The sequence below is a fragment of the Canis aureus genome, chromosome 37 (genome assembly GCF_053574225.1).
Source record: "Canis aureus isolate CA01 chromosome 37, VMU_Caureus_v.1.0, whole genome shotgun sequence".
NCBI classification, from domain to species: Eukaryota; Metazoa; Chordata; class Mammalia; order Carnivora; family Canidae; genus Canis; species Canis aureus.
In genome coordinates this window covers 13,179,607-13,185,150 of record NC_135647.1, presented here as the reverse complement: position 1 = coordinate 13,185,150, position 5,544 = coordinate 13,179,607, and positions in this window count along the sequence as shown.

Genomic DNA, 5,544 nt, shown 5'->3' with positions numbered 1-5,544 from the left:
CCTCTCATCAAATTTACTGAGAATTTTATTTCCTCTGTCAAAGCATAAAACTACATTTAGGGGAACTTCCTCATTAGTGTGTTGAGACTAAACACAGTCTCTTGTGGGTTCCACATGGGAACCCAACAGAATGTCACCCAGCCTTTGTAAGTTTCTGCCTGGTTTCCTGTCCTCCCCGCCAGCTGTGCTTGTTCTCACTACCAGGAGACCAGGCCTGACGTGGACAGCTAGCAGCGTCACTAGTTCCCCTCCCAGGTACCTAGAGGCTGGATTTTTTTCTTGCCTCTGAACTTGCTCATCTCTGTCCTTGACCCTGTTCCTGCACAGACATACCAAGTTCACCTGTCCACCTGCTAATCACTTACTTTCCTTCTCTCAAAATCTCTAGATTTTGTATCTCAACCCACAGAACATGAACTTAAGTCCTAATTCTTCTTTCCTTTCTTTAACCCGTGAACTTTATGTACCAATTTTTATTTGTGGTGGTGGCTGGAAACTCAGATGCATCCCAGAAGGTCATGTCATGAGTGATGCTGGTGGGCAGTGTGGAAGTGGGAGTGGGAACGATGAAATCCTTTGATGGCTAATATTTTGCTTTCTCACTTTGGAGGACATAAGGTACAGAGCACTAGTTCTCTACCATGAGACAAATAGTGGTGTGAGATTCTACGTGGCCACTGGAACCCACCCTCAGTTCAGATGCAGGTGGGTGATGGGGAACTGGCGGGCATATGAGCCTCTCATGCTGGATGAAGTGTTCTTTACACACAGATCTGGCCAGTGTTCTCAGTCTTGTTTGTTTGTATTCAAAAGGAGGCAAAAAATCTGGATTTGTATATGAAATCCCAGAATTTTTTTCAACACTGGCTGGCTTATTAAAAACAAAGCAAAGCACAGCAAAACAAAACACCTGTATGTTGGCCAATTAAAACAACCAGTAAGCTGTGTTCTGGCCTGCTGGCTACTGGTCGAAGGACTCTAGCTTACAGACACCTTTTGTAAGCAGCAATTCTCTACTTGGGGCATTATTGTTATTGTCCATTTGTATTGCACGAGTGAATGGAAGAGCCAGGATCTGAATCTACATCTTCCGGCCCCACATCCCTGGGTCTTGCTGCCATAGTAACTTACTGTCTTCCCAGTTGCAGAGGTTCACAACACACACCCTGCTGTGCTTAAGTTGGGATAACAGAACCTTCATTCGACCCTTGCGGACACTGGGTCTCCTAGACCCTTGGGCTGGCCTGGGAAGTCCATGTTCTCCAGGGAAGCTCTTCCCAGCACAGCTGGAGCTGTGGTGGCCACGCACGATGGCCTCAGAGCATCTCCTGTCTCCACCCGAAGGAGATTGATGGCTTCTGATCAAACCCACTGCCTGTGAGCAGATGGGGGCAGGCTGACTGCATACTGAAGGTGGTCTGGGGCACATTCTTCCGGTGTGACTTTGGACCTCTCTCTTCGCCCTGTCGGGCCTCAGATTCCACATCTATAAAAGGAGAGGCTGGACTTAGAATATCAGTTGAGACAGAATGCGTGTGACAGAAAACCCGACTCCAGCAGGCAAAGGCAAACACTTGAAATGGTTGGTTCACAGAATCAAATAAAAATAGCAGGTGTTTGAATGATAGTTCCAGAAATTGGGCTCTTATATCTCTTAGCTCTGCTCTCCTCCATTTGGCTTCATTTCAGGGTGCCAAGAGGGCTGCCAGTTGTGTCAGGTCTACAACCTCCTGGATTCAAATCCAGGGAACAAGAGGAAGGTGGCCTTTCTCTGAACAGCAGTAGCCGGAGGTTGGTGGCACATTGATGACTCCATCTGTGTCTGGTGCCCAATGCTGAGCCAGTCCCTGTGGTCAGAGAGGTGCAACATACAGAATTGTGTCATGTGCCCACCCGACCTGAAACACCTGTGGGCCAAGCATGTGGGAGGAATGCTTCCCTAAGGAAAATCAGAGCATGGCCACCCAAAGAAGGGCAAAGGGGTACTGGGTGTGAAACTCCATCCATGACTTAACACAATTTTTAAATAACAGAACATTGAAATTCTACCCAAAGTCAGAACTATACAGAAAGGTACACTCAGAGTAGCATCCCCCCGTGCCATAATGCTTTTACCCCTTTTTCCCACACTCCTTACAGGAAACCAACAACATTATTTTTTTTATTTGTTCATCTTGTGCTTCTTTGGAGAAATATGTATGCAAATCTTATTTTCCTTTTTTTTTTTAAAGATTTTTTTTTATGTACTCATGACAGACATAGAGAGAGAGGCAGAGACATAGGCAGAGGGAGAAACAGGGCTCCCCACAGGGAGCCTGATGTGGGACTCGATCCTGGAACTCCAGGATCATGCCCTGAGCATGAAGGTGGACGCCCAACTGCTGAGCCACCCGGGCATTCCTTGTATTTTCCTTCTTTCCTACACAGAAGATAGCAGACTTCATTACATACGCTCTTTTGCACTTGGCTCTTTGCTCAACAGTGTCTCCTGGAAATCACTGTATCAAATCATTTCAAAAAAGAGTCTTAGAACTCCTCCTTGTACTTTATTCATATCTCAGCACCTCATTATGTGTACATACCATATTTTTTTGCAACCAACCTCCTGTGTTTGGGCATTTAGGTGTTTCCAATATTTTGCAATTTTATTTTTTATTTATTTTTTTTTTAAATTTTTATTTATTTATGATAGTCACAGAGAGAGAGAGAGAGAGAGAGAGAGAGAGAGAGAGGCAGAGAGAGAGGCAGAGACACAAGCAGAGGGAGAAGCAGGCTCCATGCACCGGGAGCCCGACGTGGGATTCGATCCTGGGTCTCCAGGATCACGCCCTGGGCCAAAGGCAGGTGCCAAACCGCTGCGCCACCCAGGGATCCCTATTTTGCAATTTTAAATAATGCTACAATGATTACCATCCAGATACCTAGAGTCCATTAACCTTGGGTATCTGTATCTGTACTTTTTTATTTGGAGCAAATTCTTAGAAGTGGAATTTCTGGATGGAAGGATAAATGCATCTTTTCCTTGGCTGAGCTCCCCTCCACGGGGATGGCACCATATCCCAATCCCACCAGCAATGGTGCTTATTTAGTCTCATCAGTAACAAAATAACAATTATTAACAATAACAGAGGGGGGGATCCCTAGGTGGCGCAGCGGTTTAGCGCCTGCCTTTGGCCCAGGGCGTGATCCTGGAGAGCCGGGATCAAATCCCACATCAGGCTCCCGGTGCATGGAGCCTGCTTCTCCCTCTGCCTAAGTCTCTCTCTCTCTCTCTCTCTGTGTGACTATCATAAATAAATAAAAATTAAAAAAAAAAAACAATAACAGAGGGTACTGTTAAATTCTTGAAATTTTTTTTGCTAATCTGATGGGTAAAAAATGGTTTTTAACATAAATTTAATTTTCATTTTTTATTTGGAATAAAATTGATGGTATTTTTACATGATTAGGGAATAATTTTACACCTAATTGTTTTGTGTGTTTTGTCCCTTTTTCTTTTTCTTCTTTTTTTTTTTTTAAGATTTTTTATTTATTTATTAGAGAGAGAGAGACAGAGACAGAGACAGAGGGAGAAGCAGGCTCCATGCAGGGAGCCTGATGTGGGACTCGATCCCGGATCTCCAGGATCACACCCCGGGCTGAAGGCAGCGCTAAACTGCTAAGCCACCAGGGCTGCCCTTGTCCCTTTTTCTACTGGATTTTGGATCTTTTGCCTCTATTTTTAGAAGTTTTTGAAATATTAGATATTGGTTCTTTGTGATCAATGTTGCAAATATTTTTCTGCCAGTTTTCATTTGTGTTTTGATTATTTTAAAACTTAAAAAAATTTATTTTAACATTTTCTGTACTCAAATCTACCAGTTTCTCATCTAGACTTTTAGTCATATTAAAAAACATTTTCCTGCTCAGATTACATAAAAGCTCATTCTCGTCCTCATGTGGTACCTGAACAATTTCATTTTTCCATCTAGATTTCCAATTCCTTTGGCAATTATTCTTGCAGATAGTACAAGAAAAGATCTAATTTTCTTTCTTTCTTTCTTTCTTTCTTTCTTTCTTTCTTTCTTTCTTTCTTTCCTTTCTTTCTTTCTTTCTTTCTTTCTTTCTTTCTTTCTTTCTTTCTTTCTTTCTTTCTTTCTTTCTTTCTTTCTTTCTTTCTTTCTTTCTTTCTTTCTTTCTTTCTTTCTTTCTTTCTTTCTTTCTTTCTTTCTTTCTTTCTTTCTTTCTTTCTTTCTTTCTTTCTTTCTTTCTTTCTTTCTTTCTTTCTTTCTTTCTTTCTTTCTTTCTTTCTTTCTTTCTTTCATATTTCATTCATTATTTATTTGAATAGACAGAGATAGCACAAGTGGGAGAAGGGATAGAGGGAGAAGGAGAAGCAGACTTCCCATGGAGCACAGAGCTTGACATGGGGCTTGATCCCAAGACCCAGAGATCTTTACCTGATCCGAAATCAGATACTTAACCAACTAAGCCACCCAGGAACTCCTGTATAGTTTTTTTTTTTTTTTAGTTTTAGTTTTTAATAAATAAAAATGACTATCCTGTCAGCCTAATACCAGTTAGCCCCAGTGATTTTTGGAATATTACTTTTATCGTAACTCAGATTTCTACAAGTATTTGAGCTGATTTCTTGACTTCCTATTTTATTCTACTCATTTGTCTTTTTTTTTTTAAAGAATTATTTATTTATCTGAGAAAGAGAAAGAGAGAGTGCACTTGTGTGTGTGTGTGTGGGGGGGTGCAGGGCAGAGGGAGACAAGCACAGTCTCTGCTGAGTGGGGATCCAGATGCGGAGGCTCCATCTCAAGACCCAAGATCCTGACCTGAGCTGAAATCAAGAGTCAGATGCTTAACCAACTGAGCCACTCAGGTGCCCCTCATCTGTCTCTCTTTAGGTGTTGGTATTAGGCTGTTGTGATGATAAAGGTTCCATGGTATGTACTAATATCTTATGACCACTCCTCTTTCATAGAAGATTTTTTTAAAGTGAAGAGTTCACAGAATATTTGCAGGCAGATGGCAATGACCATGTAGACAAATGAGTCAGGAGAGAGGGGGACAAATTCCAATGTCCTTGAATAGGCACAAGTGAAGTCTGAAGGGAACCAGAGAATACTGATTCGGGAAGTTGGTAGCTTTGTTGGGAAGAAGAATTCTCTTTTGGTTTGGTTTGGTTTTCCAGTGAAATAAGGACCAAGGTCAACAGGCCAGGTGGGGAAAGGGATGAAGAAGAGAAGGAGGTTGCAGAGTGACCAGGGAATTACTCAGATGACACAGAGGACCCACCTTCATTGTGGTCATGAATACCAGGCAGAGTTCATTAGCATGATTGTGTGTTTTTCTCTATCCTCATATAAATGGCTTGAGTTTGGGAGCTGAGTGGGCGAGGAGTTGAATTTAAACAAAGTTGGGATTTAGCCAAACACACATGACAAATGGAGAGATGGGTTAAGTGGTAGTGGGACCTGGATGCAAGTGAGCAAAATGATGGGCCAGGGATCCAAGCCAGGTAAGATGGAGATGAGGACAGTGGTGGGTAGTGGG